Source organism: Lemur catta, chromosome 8, assembly GCF_020740605.2.
Source record: "Lemur catta isolate mLemCat1 chromosome 8, mLemCat1.pri, whole genome shotgun sequence".
In the NCBI taxonomy this organism is placed as follows: domain Eukaryota; kingdom Metazoa; phylum Chordata; class Mammalia; order Primates; family Lemuridae; genus Lemur; species Lemur catta.
This window is the reverse complement of record NC_059135.1, coordinates 93,764,231-93,791,605: the sequence shown is the minus strand read 5'-3', so window position 1 is coordinate 93,791,605 and position 27,375 is coordinate 93,764,231. Positions and strand designations below refer to the sequence as shown.

At 57.6% G+C, this 27,375-nt stretch overlaps 1 protein-coding gene and 1 long non-coding RNA gene across 2 annotated transcripts in view; one reads left to right on the top strand and one right to left on the bottom strand.

Moving 5' to 3' along the window:
• GLI2 (GLI family zinc finger 2) overlaps positions 1–27,375 on the bottom strand; it is a 234,802-nt gene that overhangs the window by 182,335 nt on the left and 25,092 nt on the right. The gene's annotated exons all lie outside the window — the stretch shown is intronic.
• On the top strand, positions 919–5,148 carry LOC123643587. The gene is made up of 3 exons (XR_006736842.1): positions 919–1,003; positions 2,158–2,248; positions 3,514–5,148. It is a non-coding gene; the product is annotated as an uncharacterized LOC123643587 (long non-coding RNA).

Sequence of the window (27,375 nt, the reverse complement as noted above, 5' to 3'; positions counted from 1 at the left end):
CCACCAGACCCAGATATTTTAACAGCTGCTTTGTGTATTCCTGAGGCGCGATTCCTGAGCGGGAGGAAAAACAAGCCTGGCCTCTGCCCCGAGGAGGGAAGACAGGCTGCCCGGGCAGGCTGCAGGCAGGGGCGAAGGCCTCTGCGGGGGCCCAGGGCTGCGGCAGCCACCAGAAACAGGTCCCCAAGGCCTGGCACACAGGAACCACAGCCACCGAGACCCCTGCCAAAGGCCAGTGAGTGGAGAAGATCCCCCATTTCCTCAGAGTAGGCTCTGAAAGGGGACAAAGGACCAAAGAGGCAGCGAGGTGCCCGCAGGATGAGGTCCCAGTCCTGGCACCAAGGCCCTGCCTCGGGATCTAGACCCTCCCCTCCAGGCTCCCAGCCCACCCCCACCCCACACCCAGCCATGCTGCAGGGCCTCTGGCCAGGCTGCCCCCTCTGCCTGGAGGGCCACTTCCCAACACCCACTGTGTCACCCCCTCTGAGATGCTCCCTCCTGACCCCCAACAGGCCAGGCGAGGGGTCCCCATGAGGTCAAGGTTCCTACTCACTGTAGTTTAACTACCTGTTTATGCATCTGTCTCTTTCACGTCCACCCCAGGCACAGGCACAGTCAGTGTTTGATGACTGACTCAGAGACTGACTGAACACACAAATGATCTCAGGCGCCTAAGTCTGCAAGAATCCTTTTCTCCTCCTGGCCTCCCCTGGGCCTCAGTGCCCCACGAGGTCGAGTAGGTTTCAGCTCCTGTGACCCAGCAGCACTCTCCAGGCAGGGCTGGGTTGAGGACGAGCACCAAGTGATCTCTCGGGTTGGGAGAAGTGCAGCAATCAACTCCTAATGTCTGCCTCAGGAGGTGCAATAATCAACTGGCCATGTCTGCCCCGGGTGGAGTCTGCAGGCAGTGCACATGAATGCATGGCTTCCCTTAGAGTGTAAACTCCTGGAACCAAGAGATTTGCCAAGCTTAGAGCTTAGCAGATAAAAGATGCATTAAAAAGTGAGTGCTTATCCCCGAAAAGGCGCTTTTTGAGCCACTACACACTCAAAGGGGCTGTTTTCTCCAGGTGGAACTGCTGGCTGGGTGGTGGTATTTTGGGGTCAGGGGCCTGGTGCAGGTGGCCTTTCTAGGCCCTTCCAAGCAGGCCACAAACAGCAGGGGTTGGGGACTGTCTGCTGACCCAGGACAAGTCTTACCTCCCTAGACACCAAGGCCCAAGTGACAGGAAGTCACAAAGGCTTTCCTAAGAAAAGGGATGGGCCATCCTGGGACCCCGCCTGGTTGGCAGCAGTTCTGGGCTGGTCACAGGGAGAGGAGCTTCCCGCCGGGTGGCGGGGAGAGAGTCCTCTGGATTAGCCCTCCTGTAGACCCAGGGCATGGTGAGGCTTCCCGGCAAGGAGCCACCCCTGGGCCCAGACCGTGTCCTCCTAACCCCTCAGTCTTCTCCCTCTGACCCGGAGTCTGGCACCGAGAAAGGCCTCTGGGATGGTCTCCTCCAGCCCCCGTTCCCGCAGCTCAGCCCCAGGGCCGCCCCCACCAAGGACACACAGCAGCCGCTGCAGTTCCCCACAGCGCCCCCAGCCCAGACTGGCTGCGCAGCTCTGGGTACGTGTCCCCACCTCTGGACTCGGTACCCGTCTGCGAGGGGGACAGGCTGGGCCCCTAGTGAGTACAGTCATGCCACGGCTGCGTGGAAACAGGAATTTTGACATGTGGAAGGTACATGCAGGATCCAAACAAACGGATCCAAGCCACCCACATCCATGAACCAGCAGCCACATGCTGGGCACAAGCCATCTCCAGGGCCTGAGGCCACCCCCTCCACAGGTGGTGCTGGGCGGGGTAGGGGCAGGGCCGGGCAGGGGCAGGAGGGCTGACTGCAAATCCAGGGTGGCTGCTGTGCTCCTCACGAGGCTCCAGGGAGACCTGGGCCGGTGTGTGGCCCTGGCACCTCCTGGCCCGCTCTCCTGCTCCGACTTGCCTGGCTGCGGCCCTCCCCACAGCTCCCAGGCGATGCCTGCACCCAGCTCTTCTGTCAGTGCCTCTGCGGTGGGTGCTGCCTCCGCCAGGCTCAGCCACAGCTTTCTGTGCAGTCTGCCAGTAACCAACAGCCCGCAGCACCCTGGCAGCAGAACGCCACCTTTTCCTTGCAGTGAAGCCAGCAGGAGTGCCCCGGCTTCGGCTGGCATCGTCATGATGAAGTCTGAGGAGGGCACCCCAGGCTCACCTGCTCAGCCGCTCTGGGTGAGTCTCAGCCCCGCCTGATCCAGGCCCCTCCCAGGCCCCTGTTCCTCCTGCTGGCTCAGGAGCCCTCCCGCCCTCAGCTGCCCTCCCTGCCCTCAACTGCCCTCCCTGCCTCCCCACAGCCCAGGGGCTCAGCTAGCGGGAGTCAGGGAAGTCTTCCTCGGAGGAAGGCATGAAGGAGTATTTTCAAAGGAAGAACAGGTCAGCTCCAGACAGGTCTGCTGCAGCAGACGGGACCAGAGCAGACGGGGAGCAGTGTCGGGGCAGCGAGCAGGAGGCAGGGCACACAAGGGACCCTGTGGCTCAGTCCTGGAGGTCAGTGTCTGGCCGATAGGTGAGCACTCACCCTCTGGGGCTCCCACTCCCTGCATAATAACATCCAAACTCCATATCTGGGCACATGAACCCCCAAGGCCTGTGCCTGCCCGGCCTCCTTGGCCCCATTTCCCACCAACTCAGCCCTCACCCTTTGTGGTGTTTCTAGAAGCCTGCAACCCCCAGACACTGCCTGTCAGGCCTCTGTACTCACACTCTTCCCCCGCCCAGAACATCCCCCTCCATCTGATTAACTCCTTAAAAGCAAAGGCCAGGGTCAACTCCCCCCAGCACGAGTCTGTTGTCCCAGCCCTCCTGCCCAGGCAGGGCGCGGTGCTCCCACAAAGCCCCACGTCAGCCTGGGCGACCACGGCACAGCTCGTGGTGAGGTTTCACCTGCCTGCTTTGCTGCCTGCACCCCTGGAAGGTTCAGCTCTTTGACTTTCACTCCCAGCCCCTGGCACCCCACCTGGCACACAGTCACCATTCAGTAAACATGCCATGAGTGACAGCCATCAAGAGTGAACCCACTGTTCCAAAGTCAGCTGTCTCCTGGACTGTCCCCCAACACTGTGTCCACTAGTGCCTGCCACCTAGTAGATGGCTGGTAACGGTCCTTTAACTGACCCCAGAAAGCCTGAGAGGAAACTGCAGCCTAGCCAGTTGCTCCTATCTGAGAAGGTGCCAGACAGATCTCACTGGCTAAACAACTACCTAATAAATCACCCCACTCCCTCCCTGAAATTCTACCATTAGAGAGTCATTTCTCTGAAGCTTGTTAGTTTTCAAGAACAGTCTATTAAAATGCAAGCTGCCCTAGAATTAAGTCAGACCTCAAGTGGTTTTCATATAAAAAGTTATTTTCTCTAAGTCGAGGGGGCTGCAGTGTGGAGAGGGCTGGAGGGGGGAGGGGAGCAAGGTGCCAAATACTCTGTGCCCTTTTGCTGCAGCTGTCCTTGGCTCTACCTGCCGGTCCACACCCTCCTGATGAAAGGAGCACATCTCCCGGCTTGTTCTAGCACTTCGGGGTTTCTTGGCATGACACCCTGTGCAGGATTAAGTGCCTTTGTAGTGGCTGCTTGCTCTTTCCCCTCTCCTTTCGTGAGGACGCTCTCCAAGGCACACTCAATCAAGCCCCTTTTGTTCCCTGGGCCTTTTGAAGGCTTCCGGAGAGGAAATGAGAGTGCTCTTTAAAGCCCAGTCTACAAGGAGCCCTGCAAAGCACAGCCTTCTTGCCAGCCCCCACTGTGGCCTGGCTCCGTGAGTCAGGGTGCCACAGGTGGGCTCAGCTCTGGGCTCCCCGAGCCAGGCTCTCCCTGGAAAGGTGCTCAGGGATGTCCCCAGCCCGCATGGGCGGCCAGGACGCCACATGGGACTTCTTCACACCAGAGTCAGTCCTCCAAACTGGCAAGAAGCCACAGAGCGGGTAACAGGCTTAGGTGCCCTTGGTTATGAGACTGTCACCCAAGGTCATTACTGGAGCCGGGTTCCCTGCCCCAGGGCACAGCTGATGATTGCAAGGACATGTGCCCCAACTTTGGGTCCGCACACAGAAGAGGTGGTCCAGGCCTGCCTTCCCCTGGGGCCCGTCCCCTGACTCTTTGCACGATTGCCCCTGGCCAAGTCCTTCCAATCAACCACCCACTGATGGAGACAGTCTGCCAAAGCAGCCGCCAGGCATGGGAGCTTCTTGGAGGTCCCAGAGATCCTAAGAGAGCCAGCAGTCGACCTCAAGAACCCTCAATAGCAGCAGTTCTTAACGAGGGGGTGAATTTGTCCCCCCCAGGGGACACTTGGCAATGTCGGGAGACATTTTTGATTGTCTCCAAGTTGTGCTACTGGCAGCCAGTGGGTAGAGACCAAGGATGCCGGTAAACATCCAACAGTGACCAAGACAGTCTCCCACAAATGGACAATTATCCAGCCAGAATGTCTATGATGCTCCGTTGAGGAACCCTGACCCAAAGTATTCCAGACACTTCGTCATCCAAGCTCGTCCTGACTATCCCCCCGCAGGGATGGGGGACTCACTACCTTACGCTGTGAAGAGGCAGTGTGATGAAGCAACGGATCTGAAGCCCGCGTTAGCCACTTGCTGCAACTGTGAGCAAGTAACTCAGCTTCTCCGCACCTCGCCGTCTCTCCATGGAAATGGAGCCAATAACTGGATGTCCCAGGATTGTTACCAATGAGTTCATGACTACAAAACATCTAGCACTGCACCCCCCACACAAAAGGCACTTAAACCAAAGCAGACCTAACCCCATGGCTGCTGCCAGTCCACTGCCTGCCACAAAGCATCTGCTAAGTCCCCAGCCTGCCTCGATGACGCCGTCACAGATAGGAAACGCAGAAGATGTTCACTGCAGGGTTAACTACACTCGTAACACCCTGACGGTGACCTACATGTTTAACAGGAGGGAAATCGTTTTTAATGTATTGCTATCACAGCAACACAACGGGACAGACTGCAGCTGTTTTAGGTCATTGTTGGAAAGACTTGGAGAAGTAAAGATATGTTTAAGATTATACAATACATAAAAATAAAATAAAATTGAAAGCACACTATAGTTGCACCTAGAAAAATGAACCATATTTAAGCTATTAGGACTTTCTTTGGGAAAAAAGAAGAAAAAAAGAAAAATATTTAAGTAAAAGGAAAATGAACCATATGTACAAGGGAGAGACAATATATAGGGGAAAGAATCTTGTGTTAGGATTCTAGGATTTGGGGTAATGCTAGGGTTTTGGTCCTTTAATGTAAAGGTCATCTGCTTTTTCCATTAAAATGCTATTTGTTAATGAATACAGAGAAAATAATAAGAGAAACTACAAAGCTAGCCTTACTTCTGACCATGAAGGAAAAGGATGTAGGAGAAATCTCAGAAGAAGCTGACCAAGTCCTCAGCCAGTCCCAGGGGAATGGCCCAGGCTTCAGAATGGTGGCGGGGTGGGGGTGGGGGATGGGGGTGGGGTGCTGCTTCCTGTGCTCCGACCCCATCCGACAAGGGAGGGGAGGGAGGGAAATGCACCTCTGCCCACCTGGGTTTGGCCCCAAAGCCCCAGCCTCATTCTTCTCCTGGGGAGTCAGGAACACCCGCCTGGTCAGAGACCACTCCCCACCTTCCTCCCCACTCAGAGGACCGCCCCTGAGGGCTGGGCAGTGAGGCTGGGGCAGGACCAGCCCTGCTGGGGGCTCAGGCCCTGTCCTCTCAGCTCATCCTCCCAGCAGGCCCAGAGGCTGGCACAGCCACCGAGGACTAAGATGCGCCGGGGCCGGGGTGAGCCAGCTCCAAGCTCCAGGACAGCTGGGGATGCCACGACTGTGGGGGGCCAATAACCTCGACATTTGCAAACGGAGGTGGGGGGAGGTCATGCCACTGGCCTCCTGACACTGTAACACAGCTTAGAAATACGACAGAAAACCCTCCAGCAAGTTTTCACAGGGCTTTGCTGGGAGCGGGGACAACCACATCTCTAACCGCAGCGTGTCAGAGGGGACACGCTCCAGGCCCTCAGCTCCGGGCTCCACGCTGGAGCCGAGGTCAGAGTGGGGACAGGAGGGGCGATGGAGCCGGAGCTGACTGCAGCCCAGGGTTTGAAGCTGCAGCCGTGGGAAAGGGGGGTCTCAGAAGCAAGCCACTACGGGGTGCTGTTAGGTCTGGGGCAGCCCCGACCCCACTGGCTCAGCTCTGAGTGGGTTGAGGGAAGAACCAGGAGAGGGAGTGTCCACTACAGCCTGGCTGCTGGCTCTCTTACTGGCATGTCACCCCATCTGTTTTCAAAGTGCTCCGGTGGCCAGCACTTATCAACGGGCCAGGCCCTGGGGACAGAAAGGGACCCCACACCTGGAGCCTGCCCTTGGAGCTCTCAGAGCAAGGCAGACAGGCAACAGTAGGCACGGTTTGTGCCAAGCACCGCCATGCAGAGAAGCACGGGGGACTTCCTGGAGGCAGTGACATCTCATCCCAGGCTGCAGGGTGAGTTCTTAGGAGCAGCCTGGCAAGGCCTGGAGGCAAAAGGTGAGCCCAGTACTGAGATGTGCAGGTCAAAGGGCCCTGGAGCCAGCAAGCAGAAGAGCCAGGGACTGGGACACAGCGAAGGACCGCACATGCCGAGCTGCGAGTCTGGGTTTTGTTCTGAAGGTGCTGGGAGCCACTGAAGGGTTTTGAAAAAGGGACAATATATTCAATGTGGAATTCACACAGCAAGGCTTTACATCATGACAAACGCTCCCTGGCACTTTGCAAACTGACGGCCTAGGGCAAATGGCTCCTTGGGGCCCCCACAAGCCCCTAATTTACCCCCAACCAAACTCCATACCTTGCAGTTTCTAAACCCCGGGGGAGGCACTGGCTGTGAGGGTGGGCTGAAGGGCAGGGCCACCAGCAAGTGTCACTGTCACTGAAACTCCCATTGCAAGGCAAGGTCATCCATCTGCACTCAGGTGCGGGAGGCCACACCTCCTCCCAGAGCACGTGGAAGGGGCTCCCCCGAGAAGAACCGTCAGAGAGGGCAATGAGGTCCCAGCCCAGCGCACAGCACCCTCCTGGGAAGGGAGGGGAAGCTTGGCCAGGCTCTGCTCTGCCACTTACCAGCCCGAGGACCTTGGGAGGAGGCTTAACCTCTCCGAGCTGTGGTTTGCACATCTATAGTTGTCAGTGACACGGTCTGTGCCATAGGACACCCGCTACGGGGCACCAGGCTCCCCACCAGTCATCCCCTCAGACCCCACACCACCCTGCCTGCTGGAGAGGGAGCGAATGACACCCCCCACTCCACAGGGAAAACGTTCTGCCTTAAGTTGCGCTGAGCTCCTCTCCCTCCCTCCCTGCCTTCCTCCCTCCTTTCCTGTCCAGCACTGGATGCACAGCCAGGACCCCGCACTTCAGCAGAGACAGTTGTCTCTGCTTATCAGGAAAAAGGAACACAGACGGCCCTGCTCACGGTGCAGGGCGGGACTCCCAACCCCCGGCTGGAGCTCAGCAAGGAGCCCTCGGTCTCAACACGTCCGCCTCATCTGAATTCAGGGAGAGTCTGCCTTCCAGTCCAGAGGGCGTGTGCTCACGGGTGTGAGTGCGCACGCGTGCCCATGCCGGCTTCCCTTGTCAGCGGTAACTGCTAAGTAAGCCCTGAGCAATAGACGCCTTTCTGAGAACCGAGAAACCCGAAGGTATTTACATGCCATGAAGAAAAAGCGTGCTAAATCCGCATTCCTTCACCATGCAGTGATGTCTACTGGGCTGAAAAGGATGCCTGTGTTGTTTTCTTTCCCTATTTGCCTAAACACAAATACCCCCATGACACATGCACATGCACACTCGAACGCGCACTCACACACACACATACGCTCTCTGAGCTGACGCAGCGCGGACCTGTACTGTCCCGGGTTTGCGGAGGAGAGAGCCAGGAGCGGCCAGTGCTGGCCTGAGAAGGCAGGACAGCACAATGGTTAGGCCCAAGGCTTAGCAGTCAGGCCGCCCTAGAGTTTAACCCCAATCCTGCCTCTCATGCGCTTTGTGCTGGCCCTTGGGTAAGCTAGTTAACGTCTCTGTGCCTCAGTTTCCATGCCGCCTCATAAAGGGTGAGTTAGATAATGGACATGGTTTGCCTAGCACAGAGAAAGCCCTCAGTAAATGTCGACTGTTATTGTGATCAAAGCACAAGAGTCTAAATCCTCTTGCTGAGCAGAGAGGGCGGAAGTCACCTCAGGCCCAGACCCTCTGGGCCACGGCTCCAAGCTCCTGGGCCACGTTGCAGGCTGGTCCACCCCAGCTCCTTCTCCAAGTCAGGCATGTGGACTCTGTGGCACCTTTTCTTCCAAGCACCACCGTGCTCGACACCTGCAGCTTGCAAGGCTGCCCTTGGGGGCCTGTTAAGCCAGGAACTTGCTGCAGGAGGTCCTGCCCCACGGCCCAGCCCGGGCCAGGTACGCACACACACCCTTATGCAAGACCAACTGTCAGAGGATCTCAAAGGTAACAAACAGCCTGTCTTAGGAAGCAGTGGGGCCAGCTGGCCTTCTAGATGGGACCCTGAAAACACTGCTCAACCTTCTTGGGCCGCAGTTTCCTGATTGGTAAAACAGACTAATAACGCTGACTTCATAGGGTAGGGAGATGTCCAACTGTCTGCCCATAAGTGCTTCGCATGAGCTAATGCACACAGGCACTCAGCACGGTGCTGGTACAACACACAGTAGGTGTTATCTCGGTTTTACCACGCACAGGAAGGGGCTGGGGGTACGGGGGGGGAAGATTATGCTCTTCCCTGTGCCTTGTGCTGCCTGAGAGCCTCCACTTTCCAATTTCCCCTGAAGCATCCCCCATCCCGTCCCTTGGGAAAGGCTGGTGGTCCAAGTGCCCAAATCAAGTGCGGGCTGATCTCAAGGTGACCCCCTCCTCTAGTTCGACCCAACACTTCCACTGACAAAACCAGGAGCATATTTTATAAAGCTCTCATGTTTCCAAGTCAACCTGGTGGCTTCCCTGTCACAGCAAGACAAGCAGGCGGGAGGCCCTGGGTTTGCATGGCGAGGGGTGCCAGGTTCCCCGGCGTTGTCCTGCCATGCAGAAGCCCTCTGTGCCCTGCCCACCTGGACACGCCCCCAGCCTGCTGTGCAGCCACCGAACACAGGTAGACAGGTCCTAAGGTGACTTCACCCTGTCTCACTCCACCAGCCACATGTAGAATCTGAAGCTCCCACCTGCCAGCCCCTCAGACGTCCCAGGACACAGGCAGAGCACCTGCCTGTGCCATTCACATGCCCCGTCACAGACACCAGGATTCAGCTCAGCCCTACAACACCTGCCCTGGGAGCCTGGCAGATAAGCCACGGTGTCCCCTGATTATTTTCTCTGGCTGTGTGGGTGACGACATGAGCTGCTGGGATTGAATCAGACAGACAAGGGGAACATTTGAGTCACAGGAGAGGAGGGACATGCTTCGAGGAGCTAACCTCCAGTTCTGAGGCACAGAGGAGGAAGGGACTGGGCTGCCAAAGAAACCAGCATTTCTTCCACCGCCCTCAGCTCGGGAGCTGCAGGGCCTCGGCAAGGGAACCATCAGTTGGGTGGCAGAGGCTCTGTTTATGGTGGGCACTGGGCCACCTTCCGTCCTCTGGACAAAAACAAGTCCTGCCCCATCACATCATGCTGAGCCGGCAGCACACTGCCAATCGGACGTTCAATGCCACCAGCACAGCTGGGCCCAGCGTGGGCCCCGCCCAGTGGGAGATGCCTGCCCCCCCCATGGCCCCCAGCAACTTCTGCACCCAGAAAGTCTCTGTCCTCCCTGCCCTGTCCACACTGGGCCCTGCACTCCACCCTGGGCTCAGATGCACAGCCTCGATGGCCAAGTCTCGGGCAGCAGATACCCCAGGCCACCCTGCACTGTCCCCCCAAACGGGACCCCCTCACAAGAAATGCCTGCTGAGACCCCCAAGTTTTATCTCCAGCTGCTGCCGCGCTTCTCCCTGGCTGTGCGGGTGCAGGTCGCAGGTCTGCATACCCACAGGGCTCCCCCACACCTGGTGCCGCAAACCCCAGCGCCGGGGGATGGAGGACAGCAGGGCAGGAAACACGCCCAGCGGGACCTGCAGCCCCACACCCCACGCCAGGGCTGGGGCAAAGAGCACTGGGCGGACGGGACTTAGCCACCGCCCCCCCTTCCCTTCCCTCCTCCCTTCCTTCATCACAGTCAGACTCGCCTCACACACTCACTCACATGTGAACTCATCACACAGCGCTCACACTAACACATGCACACACTGGCTCACACGTACACACGCTTATACTCTCACGCTCTCACAGCCACGCACCCACAAAGACACACACTTCACACTCACATTCACTATCACACTGGTTCACGCTTGCACGCTCATACACGCATGCTCACACACAATGGCACACATCCAGCTGCACATGCTCACAAAGTCACACACTCGCTCACGCACATCCATGCACACGCGTGTGCACACACACACCCCAGAGGCACTGCCACGCTGGGCACTCATCCTGCACTGCTGGGCGCTGGCAGGTGGATCCTTCTGGAGACAGCTCTCTCAGCTGTGGGAGGAAGAGAGTTCGCAGGAGGGAGAGGCCCTTGCTCAGGCTCCATGCAGACGCCTGGACCCCCTGCCCACCCCACAGAGGGCTGGCCCAGGTGGTCCCCAGTGCTGGACCCTGCCCGCACATCCCCACTCACCCTCTGCCCTCCTGGAGCAGGCTGCCAGGATCCTCCACCCGGCTCTGCCTCAGCCCCCCGGCCCCACACGGCCACTTCCTCTGGACCTCTCAGCCTCACAGAGGCGAGCTGCACCCAGGGACCGCAGCTCAGGGGTAAGTCCTAGGTCTTGGCCGGGCCCCTGCATCCCACCTGTCCACCCACAGGACCTCTACTGCCACCCCAGGCTCCCTGTGGTGCCCCCAACCCAAATCAGACCCCCTCCACCGCCCCAGACAGGCATGTCCAGGGGAGGGGAGCAGGCCCAAGGCCTAAAGAGAGAACCCAGAGGAGAAAGAGCCACCTGTTCAGCCACCAAGTGCACTGGGGCAAGCGGGTAGGCCAGGACGGGGACTTGACTCAGGACCAGGCTTCCCAGAATCCACTGGGCTCCCCTTAGGGGCTGACAGACTAGAGAGAGTCAGGTGGAGCTGGATTCCAAAGCTAATAGTGCCTCTTAGGAGCTGCGTAACCCAACCTCTCTGAGCCTCAGTTTCCCATCTAGAAAGAAGGAATCATATGACCAGCACTGGGAAGATCAAGTGTGTCGAGACCCAGTGGCCAACAGGTGCTCAATGCCATTGTCTCCTCCATCTCATCCCTCACCTGCCCGGGCACCTGACAGGCACAGCCTGGGTTCAGCAGCTTCTGGCCCTGGAAAAACAGCATCCAGTTCAGCCCCCACCTCAGGGTGCTTGCTGGGGCCCTGACTCACTGATGGGACAGTCCTAGCCCCTGGGCACAGTGAACCAAGGGAAGGCTGCGGAACAAAGTGACAGAGTGCAGGGGAAGGGGCAGGTCCGCTACTCTGTGGCTGGGCATGCCTCTGGCCCACACGCTGCACCAGCGCCACATACGTGGCCTGCCCGCCTCACGTCCCCCTGAGGGAGGCACTGCTCTTCCCCTTTATAGGTGAGGCGGCTGAGGAAGCTTGAGCATGCTCACACTTCAAACCCCAGTCCACGAGGTGTTCCGGCTCCCAGGCTCCCCAGCACTTTGCCCTCCTGCCGTGGAGGGTCAGGTTTTTTAGCAGAGAGGCTGTTCCCTAGCTGAACAACCAGGGGCCCTTAACTACTCTGTGGGGAGAACCCTGGGGAGAAGCCCTCGGCGCTCTGCTGAGAGGTGCACGAGGAGCAGGTGTCTCCACTCCACGGCACACACTGCCCGGCTCCTCCAAACCCCGGGAAAGGTGTCTTGCTCACCTGCGGAGCATAACCTCGCTGTTCGGATCAGAAGCTATCACAGCAGGCGTGCATGAGAACGCCACCACCTAGCCCTGGACGGATACCACTGAACGGCACCGGGAGAGGTAAGGCTGCATAAGTAACATGAGCGCCATGGAGCATAATTATTAAATGTTGTCATTTCGGAAGAAAATTAATTAGCAATAGCTGTAGCTGTCTTGTGTTCGCTTAAGCAGCGTGCATCTCAATTAAAATTTAATTGCCACAGCTTCAATCACAGCAGGTTAAACGGCTTGAAATGCTAAGCGGGCTCATGTCTACACAGAGCTAAAATTAGTGTGGAGCAGAGGACCTGTCATGGAAGAGCAGGTGATAGGCAGGGAGGTGGGAGGGACAGCAAGGTCCCAGCATACCGGCGTCCCGGTGGCCACTGGCCCTGGCAAGGGGCAGCATTTCTAGGTGGAGAGCTGGACGCAGAGGATGATGGTTCCTTGACCTCCCACACAGATCTGCTCTTGGGAAAAGAGATTTTAAGCCTGGCATAAGTCAGGTGGGCTCTTGCAGAAACTGGGCTATGGGCAGAACAGGGTCTGGGGTGGAAAGGCCACGAAACAGCTGGCAATGTGCCATCCACTGAAGGAAGCAAGGACTGCTAATTCCCAGAGAGGGCAGGCAGCCAGGGGCAATGGGGAGTGGTGAGGACTGAGGCAAACTAGAGCCCACAGGTCCTACTGAAAACAGGCAGCTGCTGCTCCCCTCTGCCGGCTCTTCCCAGGCAAGGACGAGGGCCCAGTGTGCTCGACGCTCCAAAGAGTCAGGGATGAGGGGTTATATTTCAAATTTCCTGAATTTTAAAACAGAGTGTAGGCCTAAGGCATTTACAGGGCACAGGCTATCAATTTTCAACTTCCTGTCTAGGAATTTGTGCAAATTAGTACACACAAGAAGATGTCATCTTAGGAAGTAGATTAGTGATTGCCAGGGATGGGGAGCGGCTGCTAATGAGTATGGGTTTCTCTTCGGGTTGATAAAAATGTTTAGAACATTTAGATAGTGGTGATAGTGATTTAGACAGTGGTGATGGTTGCACAACTTTGTTGATATTCTAAAAACCACTTTAAAGGGGTGAATTTTATGGTATGTGAATTATATCCCAATAAAGCAGTTATTTACCAAAAGAATAAAAATAAAAAAGGAGTCTTCACCTCAAATACACCCACCGGCTGCCAGATTTCTCAGCAAAGCATCTTTCCACATGTACCTTTCAGCCGGGGGCTAAGGGCCTGCTCTGGGTTAGATCTGGACAGACGGCAGGGGCGCAGTCTCAATGTTACTTATAACACTCTTCTAAATCAGCAAAATCAGGATGCTTGTAACTGAAGGGTGGGGGGTGATGGGAGTGAGGAAGGGAGGAGGGAAGGCCCAGGAAGGAAGGAGGGTGAGGTCCCTCCGGTCAGGGGACCCAGCCCCTGCAAGCTCCCAGTGGTCCTCCAGCACCATTCAAGCTCTTTGACCCCTCCATGAAGGTGCCCTGGCCTCGCCCAGCTCGTCCTCCTGCCCCACTTTGAGCCCTGAGGCTATGCCGCCTGCGTCTCGGTCTTCACAAGCCTGCACATGCAGTTCTGCTGGCCTGGCCACTTCCCCCAGCCCAGAGCCACCTGGGGGCGACCTGGAGGCAGATGCACAACGGGAGAGCAGTGTCTATCATCTCTCTTCAGCGCCAACCAACACAGGCCCGGCACAGTCAGCAGCAGCAAGAGACAGCAGCGGGCCTGGCACGGCATCCAGAAGCAGGGGACAAGGGGCACGTTGGCGTGTCAGGCTGAGCAGCCTGAATGGGGAGCCCCCAGTGGCTTTCCCATCCCTGCCTGAGCCATCACCACGGGACAGGATGCTGCACATAATGCATGGGACTCTTCCCTGCTCAGGCTGCACAGCTTGCTTTTCCTCTTTCAGAAAAGCAGAGTCCCAGAAGGCCACTCACCAGCAGGCACACCAGTACCCTAACCCGCCCCATGCCACAGGCTTACTCTCCAAGACTGGCTCTCGCTTCCCCTTTTCCCCAAAGTGCCTTAAAAAACTTCTCAAGCCTTAACAATGTTCCCACTCTGACCCACTTGTTCCACTTGGAGCAATCTACTCCACAGAGAGACTCAGAAGCTGTCACACACAAAGTTGTTTGTCACAGGAAAGCATATATTGTCAAAGTTGTGAAAACAACTCCAAGCGGCCAACACTAAGGGGCTGGTTAAGTAGTCACAGCACGTCCAAATGATGGGATATTAGTCATTGAAAATAATATTTACAGATTTGTATAACAATATGGGAAGGGCTACATTAAAATATTAAGCAAGGAATCTAGGATGCAAAGCTGCAAATGCAAGAGACTGACTTAACCCTGCTGGAGCAGGGGCCCTGGAAGGACAAGTGCCCGTCTCCAGTCCTTGCCGTCGAAGAATGGCATGGTCAGTGCCTTTTTTCCCTTCTTCATTTATATTTTCCAGAACTTTCCACATTACCACCTGAGCATGGACTGTTTATAATTATTAAAGATTCACTCTAAAACATTTGTCCAAAGCAGAAGATATTAATTGTCCCCTCTCCGGCAAGTGGCAAGCATCAGGTATGCAGAGCCAGGAGCCCCTGAGCCCATGGCCAGGCCTGGGGCGGCTCAGCAGGCTCCTTCCTACAGCGAAGCCCGGGTGTTCCTGGGACTCAGAGTTAACTGTTTCCAGCAGAGCACTCGCGCTGCCATTTACAGAGTGCTCCCTGGGTGCCACACCAGCCCCCATGCATAGCAAAATGAATGGTGCTCTGTGCCCAAGGCTTTGCTGAGGGGAAACAAAAACCAGGGAGACCAGTAATGACCTGCACAACAGGATGCGGAGAGTTGGGGAGCTGGAGAGGGGGAGAGAAGGCTCCCCAGAGGGCGAGCCCTTGAGAGTGACCTAAGAATATGAACGTATCCTGTCCTGGCATGTGCACAGGGCCAGCCGTGGCAACCCCCTCCCGGTCCCTGGCAGGCATTGCTAATCAATCCCAGCACTTTCCCCAGCAGCCCTTGGGGTCCTTCTCACTCGCGGCCTCCATCAGCTCTACCAATCAAACTGCCCTAGCCCAGAGACAAAACCCACCCTCCATGGCCCTCCATCTGTGTGTGTGGGCAATAGGGGGCCTAAGCCAGGGCGTGGCATGACCACATAGCAGTTGACAGGGACCCCTCTGGAAATGGGGGCGGCCTGGCAGCAGGTTGGCCAGTAGGGAGACAGTTGTAAAAATCCAAGCACTGGAGGCATAAAATACAAGTGTGCATCTGCAAGCATGGTGGGCTTCCACCCTGGAGGCCCCCCTCGGGAGGGAGGAGGAGAGGGCCACACCACCAGCTCGGTCACCAGCTTCCACTCTCCTCCTAACTTTGGGAAGTCCTGGTCCAGCAAGCCCAGCAGCCCCCCTGAAAGGAAACAGACTGAGGGCCTGGCTGAGCAGATGAGTACTGCTGCTCACAGCCACCGCCCCCGCCACAAGGTGTGTATCAGGCAGCCCGACGTTGGGATGGGCAGAAGGGCCCCTGAGACAGCTCCGGGCCCTGCACAAGGACTCCCGGCCTCCCAGCCAGAGCAGCAGTTGGAGCCACACCAAGTCACACTGCTCTTCCAGAGCGCGTGGCTTCCAATAGCATGTGTCCTGTCTTCAGAAGCGCCTGTAAAAGTCTTCGAAAAAGGGAAAAGCCCTTAACTGATCCCTTAGGATCACAGGATTCCTTCTAAATTGGAAGGACCGACCCTTGGTAAGAAGCCAACATCACCGGTCATTTTATAGATGTGGAAGCCAAGGCTCAGAAAGGTGAAGCCAATCGCCCATGGTCACAGAGCAGGTGGGGCAAGGCAAGCATCCGCCCCACGCCCAGTGCCGGCCCTGGCTGCACCACTGGACACCTGCTGATGGGCCATGGGTGCAGGGAAGGGCACTGCTTGAGGTCAGCCCTGAGCTGCCGGCCACCACCCTCTGCACCAGCCCGCTGAGATCCTAAAGGCCAGGACCCATGCAGAGCCCATAAACGGCACTCCGGGGCAGGAGCAAGTTCAGCTGCCCTTTCAAGTTCACTCAGGCAGGCTTTCCAAAGACTCTGTCTGATTCACTGCCACAGAGCCACATGTGACCAGGCAAAATGAGGATTCTTGGTGGGTCCAGGCCTGGGCACAGCCAGAGCGGCACAAAAGAGTCAACTCAGACTCGGCAGGTGGCAGTCTAAGGGTGTGGACAGCAGCCTGGCAGGTAGACAGGATCAGGACTCATGGCTGGGCCCCAACAGTAATAATAATTACACTTAGGAAATGCCCACCAGGCACCTGGCACACTGCTGAGCACTTTTCATTGGCGACCTTCCCTGAGCCACACAATACTCTGTGGGCTACCAGCCCATTTTCACAGTGGAGAAACTGAGGATTCCCGAAATTTGCTACCCGGCCCAAGACCGCGCAGTGGGAGAGGAGCAGGCCAGAAATCACACCCAGGTCCCACCTTGTATCATTCCTGCCTTTACTCACCTGCCCATCAGGGAGTAGGCAGCATGTGGCTGTGCTCCAGCACCAGCACCCCAAACCCCAAATACGGAGTACGCCGTCCGGTGTGGTTCATCCAGCAACAGCTGCTGAGAGCCTCCATAGCTGTGCCGGGCACCAGGCCGGGACACAAACACAAGGGCTGCCCCCACTCTCAGTGCATTCTTGGTCGGGCTGGGAAGATGGACAGGCAAATCGTCATCAGTGCTGGAGCTGGGCCCAGAGGGAGCTGGGGCGCCTGTGTGGTGTGTGGAGATGGGGGCAGGGAGGCCTTCCAGCAGGCGGGGGCGGCCAGCTATCAGGGAGCACACAGGCCGTGTTGGGGGGCTGAGAATGTGTAAGTTGAGGGTCAGGGAGCCTCATATGCGGGCCACCAAAGTGCATTCTATGTGATTTGGCCCCTGAATACAACCAGAACACAGAGTGAGGGTGCCTGGAGTCGGACCACCAGGGCTGGGGCCTGGAGAACCAGCACTGGTTCCCTTCCAGCCGGCATGACCCAGCAGCTCCTCCCTCTGCAGGGCCAGAGTGAGGGGGCAGGAGGCAGCGTGCACACACTCGTCAGCCAGGACCTGCCCAGCCACGTGGCCTTCTGGAGGCTGTGCCCACACATGCGTGCACATGCACATGCAGGCACACTTCCTTCCACACACGGTAACACACTTAGAACCCATGCACAATCAGACACACACTCCCAAACAGGCAGAACCAGACAGTCACAAACACACAACCAGAAACACACTCACATGCAAATGCACGCACAGACACACACAAGCAGTAACATGCTCCTACACGCACAAATGCACATGGACCGCAGCACAGTCACACCCTAACACGCCCATGCTCTCACACAGAAGTACGGCATGCGTGCACATGTGCACACACATGGGCACCACAGGGGCACGTCTCTGAATTTGCCTTCAGTAACTCGGGGCAGTTATTTCGTAGAAGGACAGCTCCAGAGCTCAGAAACCACAAGGTGTACACGTGCAGCAGCGGGACCTAGTGCTAAGCCCTCGTTGTCACCCAGGGTGGGTGTGGATGATCCCCCAGCAGCTGGGAGGGCTGGGCCAGGTCTTGGGGCCTGGAGGGGTCTTTGTGCAGAGACAACTTCCAGGAGAGAGGGTGTTAAATGCATAGGGCATGAGGTTCGGAGGATGCCCCCAGGCACCAGGCACCCAGGGCCCTGGAAACTTCCACCCTGCAGGAGAAGGGACCGACTGGACTTGGGCAGCACTCGCTCTGGGCTCACCAAAAAGTAAGGGGCTTGCTCGCTTTAGTCCTCTCCTGACTCTCCAGTCCTCCCACCTACGGCTCTGCCCACTCACTCAGTCAACACTGGCTGCAGGTGCTGGCACCAGACACCAAGCTGGTGCCAAGTGGGGGCTCCAAAGTCGGCGTGGATTCTGGAGGCAAGCGGCAGACTTGGGAGGGAGGAGCTACCTCCTGTCAGAGACTGTCATGCCGTAGGATCATTTTCAGATGAGGGACCTTGTCATATTTCTTCGTCACTGAGGAGCCAGAGGAGTAAGGCCTGGCCAGCCTGGAGAAGGCCCCCCAAATTCCTAGGGGCACGAATAAGTAGCTAAAAGAACAGTCGGTTCCCTGGGTACATTACCCATATGTGAAATGTTGGTTGACCGCCTTTCCAGAGAGCCCTCCCCTCCCGCCAACAGCTGCAGCCTGCAGGCCCCAACACACTCGTGTGGCAGGGCCTCTGTGCAGGAGGCAGACCCAGGCCCTGACGTCCTGGGAGCACGGCTGCAGGCTGAGAAGGAGCTCCAGGCCTGTGCCAGGCATGAGCTCATCCAGCCACGGGCAGCAGGGGAGGAGGGGCTGGCAGGGCCACCCTCCACGCCCTCCATGCAGGGAGGAGGGGAGCGCTGGGTTTTCCTCACACCTCCCTGAGAGCAGCTGCCACTCACAAAACGCACTCTAGGTCCAGGCCCTGTCCAAGTGGCTACCATTATTTCATCTTGACGATAACCCTACGCAGCAAGAACAAGGACCTCCACTCCATAGGTGGGAAACTGAGGCCCAGACGGAGGCAGAGTGCTCCACACTGCCTGAGTGCTCCACTCAGAGTGCTTCAGCTGAGTGACCCACACTGGCCCGACTTCGAAGGCAGTGGGCGATGGCTCGTCATCGTTCAACAAGTCACTGTGTAGACGGAGCCCCTTCTTTTCCCAGCAGCGGCTTAGTCGCGGGTTTTGTCGTCTCTGCCCTCCGGCAGAAGCAGGCCAGCTGGACAGGAGGCACACCGTCCCACCTGTAGTCAGACAGCCCAGCCCGAGCACCCGACCTTCCCTGCAAGCAGAGCTTAGTGGCCTCCCCCGCAACCCTGCTGTGCGGGGCACGTGAGCTTGGCCTCAGCGTCTTCCGCCGTGCACTGGGGGTAAATCTGCCCTCCGCATAGGGCAGCTGTGAGGAGCCGGCGAGACAGCGCACAGGGGTGCTAAGCAGAGCCTGGCACGGGGTTGAGCTCCTGTTCTCACTAGTGTTAGTGGCAAAACTGTTATTCCACCGTGACAGATGCTGTGGCTTTTAATAAAAAATATGCCAGATACGTGGCTCAGACAGGAGTAAAAAGAGTTTGGGGAGGAAGAGCCTGGGGTGGATTTGAGGTTCCAGGAACGTCGGGACAGATGTGAACTGCGCCCTGAGGTGTGCCAGCAGCACTGACCGTGGTAGCGGGGGTGACGGTGGCCGTGGTGGCAGCATTATCAGTCAAACCGCAGCTGTCAGGCAGCAAGTCCTTCCGACGGGCCCAGCACTTCCTAGACATGACCTCCCTCACTGCACAGACGCCCACACGAAGCGCTAGAGAAGTCCCCGTTTCCGCATGAAGATAAGAGGCTCAGAGACACAAAGAACCTGCCGAGGGCCACACAGCAGGCTCACTGGACAGGGGCAGGCAGTGGGGCCAGAGCCCACGCTGGCCGCCATGCAGGGCGGGGCAACCCAGGCGAGGCGGTGGGGACACGGCCTCTCAGAGCCAGGGGGCCGGGAGAAGGTGGGGAGAGGCCCCCGCTGCTCCTGTGCCCCCGTGCCAATTTGGTGAGTGTATTAAAAAGTTTCTTTTCAATTACCTCTTTCTTGAAAATTACTAATAGTGCTCTGATGGAGATGCGATTTAATTTCCCAGTTGGCTCGGAAATGAGGAGACCCGTAATTGTTTGACCCTCTCACCAGCAGCAGACAGGGAGAGGGGGGTTGGCTCCTCAGAGGCCAAGTGTGAGTACAAACAACCCCGCCGAACGTGCTCGCCCCCTGGCACCAGACGCCACCCACCTACGCCCCAGCCCCTCATCCTGCACCCTGCTCGGCACGCGTGGGGACTGGGCCTCGCGCTCTGCTCTACCCTTGGTAAAGCGAGCCGTGCTCTGAGGGCACCTCCTCAGGGCCCCCGGCTTGGCCTAGCCCAGCCCCTCCCAGCCAAGGAAGGGGCTTCACAGGGCCCAGGCCGGCACACCCTTCAGTGGAAAGCAAAGACGAGGAGCAGCCCTCAGTCAGAGCCCGCCATGCCTTCCAGGCAGTTTCCTGCCTCACACCTGCAAAACCCCCAAGAAGGACATGATCACGCCACCGGACAGGTGAGGGACTAATCGCCCAACACCCAAATTCCTGCAGGTGTGTCCGTGCCCCCAGCCTCCCTTCCACCTCTGCGACCGCCTCAGGAACAGGTGAACACAAAACCCGCCCCCAGTCAGGGCTCCCGCCCAGGGCCACTGAAGACCTGGGAACAGGTCCTCCACACGGATTCCCCCAGGTAAATCCTCTGGAATCCTGGGTAAACCCCAGGAATTTCACTGGAACTCTTCAGAATCTATTCATATAATAATATAATAATGATGGCCATTTTACTTTAATGCCAACTCTGTCGTGTCACGTTATCTCAGTGACTCCTAAAAATCATCCTGCAGGTGTGCACCATTATGTCCCCATTTTACAGATGCAGACACCAGGCACAGAGACCTGAAACAGCAGAGTCCGGATGCCACCTGAGCCTGTAGCTGATGCTCCTCCGCTGCCCTTCCCACCGCCCTGGCTTTCTCCTACTTCCAGGGAACACAGAACCTCAGGCTACAGGGGGAGGGCCTTTCCTTCCCGTTTCTGAGCTGTGGTCCCTCCTGGCCACTGCCTTTTCTTCTCTGCTGAGGGCAGCCTCCATGCCCCCTCACCCCAGAGGTCTCCAGACTAGCCAGGAAGATGCTCCAGGAGCCACCTTCCCTCCCCAGGTGAGGCGCCTGGGGTCAGAGGCTGCCGGGCCTGAGGCCCTCTGCACCCCAGAGGGCGGGCACGTGTTACCAGGCTGGGAGGGCAAGCGGGCTGCTCTTCACACCGCCTGGGGGACAGGAAGTGACGTGCCTCCCGCCCATTTCCTGGAGAGACCGGTGTGTCCAGACGGGCCGCCACAGCTGGACGAAGGCGCCGAGGTCACAGAGGGGCAGCTGGCTGCAGACACGCTGAGGAACAGCAGGAGTGACTCATCCAGCCCAGCCTTGCCAGCGTGAACCTGAACCCTCCCCGCCGGGATGTAAGGAAACATGATCCAGCCACAAGAGACACAGAGAAGTCCCCAGAACTTGTCCACAGAGGGACTTTTGTTTGGAAAGCAGGCGTTATCACTCTGACAAATGCCATCGGGACTCCAGGAGGGGTGTGTTTCATGCCGCTTTTTCAATTCCAAATTCTCTCTCCACGTCATCTCCTATGTCATCCCCCGTGGGGCACATCGGCACACGCCGAAAGGGAATCAGGCAGCAAACTTCAAACACACAAGGAGACAGAGGTCTCAAAGACACCTGACGAACCCCCTCTCACCTCCACCTGACTTCCCTGGGCAGGAGCCCGGCTAGAGGCACAGGCCCCGCCCCGCCCTGCGGGATCTCCTGTCTGCCTGGAGCCTGTTCCCCAGACAAGCGCTAATGGGCCCGGGGAGAGGTCAGTTCCAGGTTGTCACCGACAGGCCGCTGGAGGGGAAGGGCTCAGGGGCACACCCCCCCACCCTGAGGGGCCTGCAGTTACTAAGGGCCCTCCCAGCCCTGGCCCGGGCACAGACCAGCCCACGGCCCAGCCAGCCGGCCCTCTCCCTCAGCGCCCCTCCGTCGCCCTCAGCCCCAGGCCTGGCCTTCTTGCCCACCCCACAGCTGCCTTGGCCCTGCTGCCCTATCCGTCTTCTCTGGGGTTTTGGCTCACACTGCCTTTAGCCACCCATTCTTCCTCTGTGGACTGGCCTCATGCAAAGGCACAAAGAGGCCACTACCAAAGTCAGCAACGGCCGTGCAGCCAAAGGAGGCTCTGTCCTCAGAGGTGCAGGGAAAAGGCAGGTGGCCTTGAGGACGCCCTCTGCCCTCTCCCAGTGGCATCCAGGACTGGGTTCAGGGTGTGAACTGGGGGCTTGTGCCCTGAGGGCACACGGGAGAGGCTGAGGGGTCCCAGCCTAGGGTGTCTGCAGACAGGAGCCCTCAGCCCCAGGGGCAGGGGAGGGGCAGGGAAAGCCTCCTGAAGGGGTCAGCAGGGAGGAAGGGGCTGGACCCCGGCCTTTCAGAGGGCAGGAGTCACAGTGTCCCGGCCCAGGGCAGTCTTTGTCACACAATGGACGGGGGTGACAACCACCTCAGCTGCCTCCACTGGGCATGTGCTGCATGAATAAACTGTCAACAAATGGACAAGTGTTACAGCTCTTAATTTCCTCGAGGAACACAAAGGCAGAGCTAACAGGAAGACACTAGAGCAAACCTACAAGCCTTTTACTGGTGCACCTAAACACTCCGGGAAACAATGGCTTCTCGCTCGAGTCGGATGCTCCACGTCATGTGAGTTTTAGAAAAGCTGGGTCCACGTGAAAAAGTTTCTTTAGTGCAGGACTTCTCAGAGCCTTCAAAATAGCAACACACACTTTTGAGATCCAGGAAAATCACAGAGCATGTGGCTTCTCCCAACTCACCGGGGGCCCCCCTGCAGCAGCTGGTACAAAGGGGAGTTGCAGAAATGAAAGACTGGGAAACTCTGTCCCCCCACAACACATGGCACAGGGCCCTGAACCAGGCTCGCCTGCAGCTGGGGGGTCCGCCCAATGCCCAGCTGTGGCCAGCCCCCCACTCCCACTCCAGTAGGGGAGCACAAGTGAGGGTGACATTATACAAAGGCAAACCTGGAAGCAATCAGTTCTTTAAGAAAAAGTTAAAGCAATCACAAAACATCTGTAGTGTATCTAGCATGGTTAGCAAATTGCTGGGGACACACCTCAAAAGTGTGTCAAGAAGCTGGAGCCACCCTCTGCTCCTGACAGCTTGGGAGGTGAATCCTGGGTCTCCTCTGGGCAGTCTCGCGTCCCTGTGACATCCTTCCCCCACCCGTCCTTACGAAGCACTGGAAGGCACCCACTGCACCCTTGGCCAAGGGCACTGCAGGAGTCTGGCTGCACCACGAGCCCACAAGTCAGTTCCGGCACCTTGTTTGAGCTTTTTCTGTGCCCAGCGCCATCAGGGCAGAGACACGTCCCAGTGACAATAGAACCCAGGAGGCTCTGCCCAGCACAAAAGGCCTGCAGGACACTGAGGGCCCACCTCACTCGTTTGGGAGTCCCTTTTCCTTGGGACTCTGTAGGAAGTTCCCAGAGGGAGACGGCTGTGCAATTATCTCCCCAACAGAGACTGGCTCCACAAAGCCTTGCCAGCCGGCAGCGTGGGAAAGCATGAGGCCCCCTGTTGACAAAACCCACTCCTACAATAGAACCTGCCCCACACCTTTGAAAATGATTTGGGGTTTTGGCCCTGACTTGCCTTTGCAGCCTCACCCCAGACGCATTACTGGCAGGCCAAATCCGCGCTCCCTCCTCTAGTAACGGCAGTCCTGAAAGTCCATCACTGCTTCCGGGGGAGGGGGCGGGATGGCACATGCTGTGGCTGACGGGCGTGACTGCTTGTCACTCTGAGGAGAAGCTGGGGTAGAAGGCATTCCGCCTCCGTCTGCGGGGAGTGGGTGGGCCGACCCACAGCACAGAGGGGATCTGAGCCTGGAGAGCCTTCCCCAGTGGCCAGAGAGCAGCGAGCCCCCGGAACACACACTGGACACCTGGCCTCTGCTGTCACCAAGCCTGCTGCTCAGGACGAGCCAGTCCACAATCATCAGATTCTTGCCAAGAGACGATTCCTTTTATCCCCCCAGCCCAGGCTTTCTCTACCCAACAGCCCAGCCACTGTGGAGGCCTTCACGCCCCCACAACCCAACAACGGTGTCCATCCATCCATCCACTCATTCATTCATTCCTTCAGCAAATGTTGATAGTGGCTGACAGATGCCAGACGCTCTTCCAGGTAAACGGACACAGAAATGAGACCCAGTTAGTCAATGGAAAGTGTGACAATGGTCTGATAGGAGTCTGTCCTGGGAGAGGGGCAGGCACAAGAAAGGACATGGCCAACAGGGCCTACAGCGGGAGCAGGGAGGGAACATTCAGGGAACCTGAGACCCGTCTGGTTGGAGCAACAAGTGGACACTGGGCACAGTGGGAAACAAGGCCAGAGAAGGGGGCAGGCCTGGCATGCCAGGCTCCAGAACTTCCCAGGGCTTTGGCCATGTAGTCCCACATCTGCAATGCCCTCTCCTTCTCGCTCTCTTGCCAAACCCTAACCTTGACCCCAAAGCTCTCCGGTCCCCAGCCAAGGAATCCCTTCATCCTCGGATCCCCCCAGCCCAAAAACTTCACAACACTCAGCTCAGGATTTCATTCTGTTAGAACCAAGGGCTTGGGGTGGCTCTTTAGCCCCACACCTCCTCTGAAGGTGAGAACCAGGGCCCAAGGAGGAGTTGCCCCTGCCTCTCAGCAGGCCTTCCTCTTATGGAGGGTTGGGCAAGGATGGGAGCCAGAAGCCGGGTGTTGGTGCTGAGTCACACTAGCCATGGGCCCTCAACACCCCTTTGTGGGGATGCCTGTGTCCATCTCAGGGAACTCCCTGTGTCATCTCCAGCAGAGCCCCTACCCCTTGACATCTTGATGGTCTGTTGATTCATCCATCTTCTCTCACTCCAGCCTCTACCAGTGGGGGTCTGTGAGGACAAGAACCAGGTCTTGTTCAATCGTGTATCCCCAAAGTTCAGCACAATACTGGCTCCTGGTGGTGATCAATAAATGTTCATTGGAAGGATGAATGGATAGATGGATGGACAGATGGATAGATGGATAGATGGATGAATGGATGGGTAAATGGACAGACTGGTGAGTGAATGGGTGGATGGACAGACAGACTGATGAATGAATGGGTGGGTGGATGAATGGATGGATGAATGGACGGGTAGGTGGGTGGATGAATGGATGGACAGACATGGATCAATGGATGGGCAGGTGGGCAGATGGATGGATGAATAGATGGGCAGACATGAATGAATGGATGGGTCGGTGGATGGATGGACAGATAGATGGACAGATGAATGGATGGGTAGGTGGACAAACAAATGGATGAATGGATGCATGGATAGACGGATGGATGGATGGGCAGATGGACAGATGAGTGGGTGGGTGGGTGGACAGATGCATGCATGGATGCATGGATGGATGAATGGATGGGTGGATGGATAGACAGATGGGCAGATGAATGGATGGATGGGTAGATGGATGGACAGAGACAAAGAAAGAAGAAAAAGGAGGGAAGGAGGGGTGGGGGAGGTAGGAAGAAAATGGCTAGGTCACTCACAGATGGGAAGTGACAATGCTGGGATTGTGCTTTCCTGAGACCCTGCCAGGATTCTTCACCTGCCCCCTTCTTGGGATCCTCCTTGTGCCTGTCTCACTCACAGAGCTGTGGACTGCGCACCAGCCAGCCTGGGTGCAAATCCTTGCACTGTGTGGCCTCTGGTGGGTTCCTTAAGGTCATGGTGCTTCCATTTCTTTAACTCTAAGATAGGCCACCAACAGGGACCACAGCACAGTCGGATGCTGAGGAACTCGGTGAGAAATTCAGGCAAGGTCCCTGGTATGCTCTGTACCACTGCAAAGGCTGGCTGCGGGCCCACCCACCTCCCAAGGCCAGGAGGAACCCCACCTCCACGGAGCTCCCTAACCCAGAAAGCACTCCTTAGAGGCCATGACTGCCACCAGCTTGGGCTGCCCACTAGGTCCCCGTGCCTCCAGCAGTGCGTGGCACCAGCATGGCAGATGTACTGTGCTGAAGGCACATGGCTCAAAGGACTGACTGACTGCCATGCAGAAGGGAAACAACCCTCCTCTGGAGGCTTCAGTCTCTGGCTGAGGGCCAGGAGGAGACTCCCCAGCAAGCACTCAGCCAGCCTCCCACCCCAAGCCACACACCAAGAAGGCTGTCTCCTCGTCCCCTGCGCTGGGATGCACAGAGCCCTGGGAGGGAAGGGCAGAAGGCAGTCCCTGTTCCTGCGCGGCTCGGTCTGGAGGCAGGAAGCTGGAGGGGCTTGAAGGAGGCAGGGGAGGTCCCCTCCCCAGCACCCCCTCTACGTCCAGGCACACCCCCACTGGGGCCCAGTGCCACTTCCCCCACAGGCCTGGCCAGAGCCAATCTGAAGGTGGGAGAAGAGAGTGGGAGGGGCTGTCCCAGCTGGGCAGTGCTCAGGTCGCTCCGGGATTCCAACCAGCCCAAGGCTGCTCTCCCAGTTCTTCCTTCCACTCACCTTCCCTTGTGTCCCCACCTGGCCAGTCTGTCCCCATCCCAGGGTCAACTCCCAAAGCTTTCCCATCTAGCCCAGCTTCTGGCCTGAGTTAAGCCGGCAGAGTCTGGTAAACAAGGCGATCTTCCTCCTTGGCCACCTGCCTTTCTCCTGCCACCTCATTCTCCTTTATTTTGAAAACCAGTGAAACTGCACCAAGATCCAAATGAGCCGTGGATGGGAAGAAATGTCTGGCCACAGCATTCACCACAGTCCTGGCCACCCTGCCCCTCCTTCCCGCCCGGCTGTCCCTGCACAGGACAGGGCCCGCCTCAGCAGACCTCACAGCGCCTGGCGGGATTGCGCAAGAGGGCACTCAGGGTCAGGAGAACCGTCCCGGGACAGGCTAGAGGAGAAAAGCATGCCTAACCAAGAGGAATTAAAGGGCGGCATTCCACAAGGACCTGGAAACATTACCACAGTTTGTTTTGATTTTTGCAAGGAGGCAGACACAGAACTTTGGGGCACGAGAACGGAACAGACACACGCGTGAGGTCTGAGAAACTGAAAGATTGGCCGCTGCGGTCCACGAGCTGACTGAGGCACAGAGGCACCAAGCATGGGGGTGGGGGGGACTATGGCAGGGAACAGAGGGACGAGGCGCCAAGGAGCTCAGGTGGTGATTTTGCGGTCACCTCCCCAGAGTAATCTGGAGAGATGTCTCTATACATACACAGGTGCCAATGGGGAAAAGTCCCCCAAATCTCCTAACACAACCTCGGGAATCACTCCAGGCCTGGGGAGGGGGTCTACCCTGCCTCCTGACCGTGGGAAATCACTTGCCCCTTTCAGTCCTAGGAAAGTTCAGACTTTCAAGTATCCCCTCAAAGTCACAGCGATGCCCTCTGGGAGGCCCCAGACTTCCTCGGACCCCACAGGAGACCGCCCCCTGGCCTGGCATCTTGAGAAAGATTCAAACCCCAGGACACAGGGAGAGAGGTTTAGAGTTGGGATGGGCCCTAGGACGATCCAGCGTGTCCCCTTCATTGGACAGACGCAGCAACTGAGGCCCAGGGAGGCTGAGCTAACATGACCTGCGGGAAACGCTATGGAGACATCTCTAGACCACAGGGGACAGCCCCAAGGACAGAATCCCCTCACTCACCCAAGGGCTCCAACGGGTCCCTCACCTGAGTCTACACAGGCTGGACTGTCCAGCCGT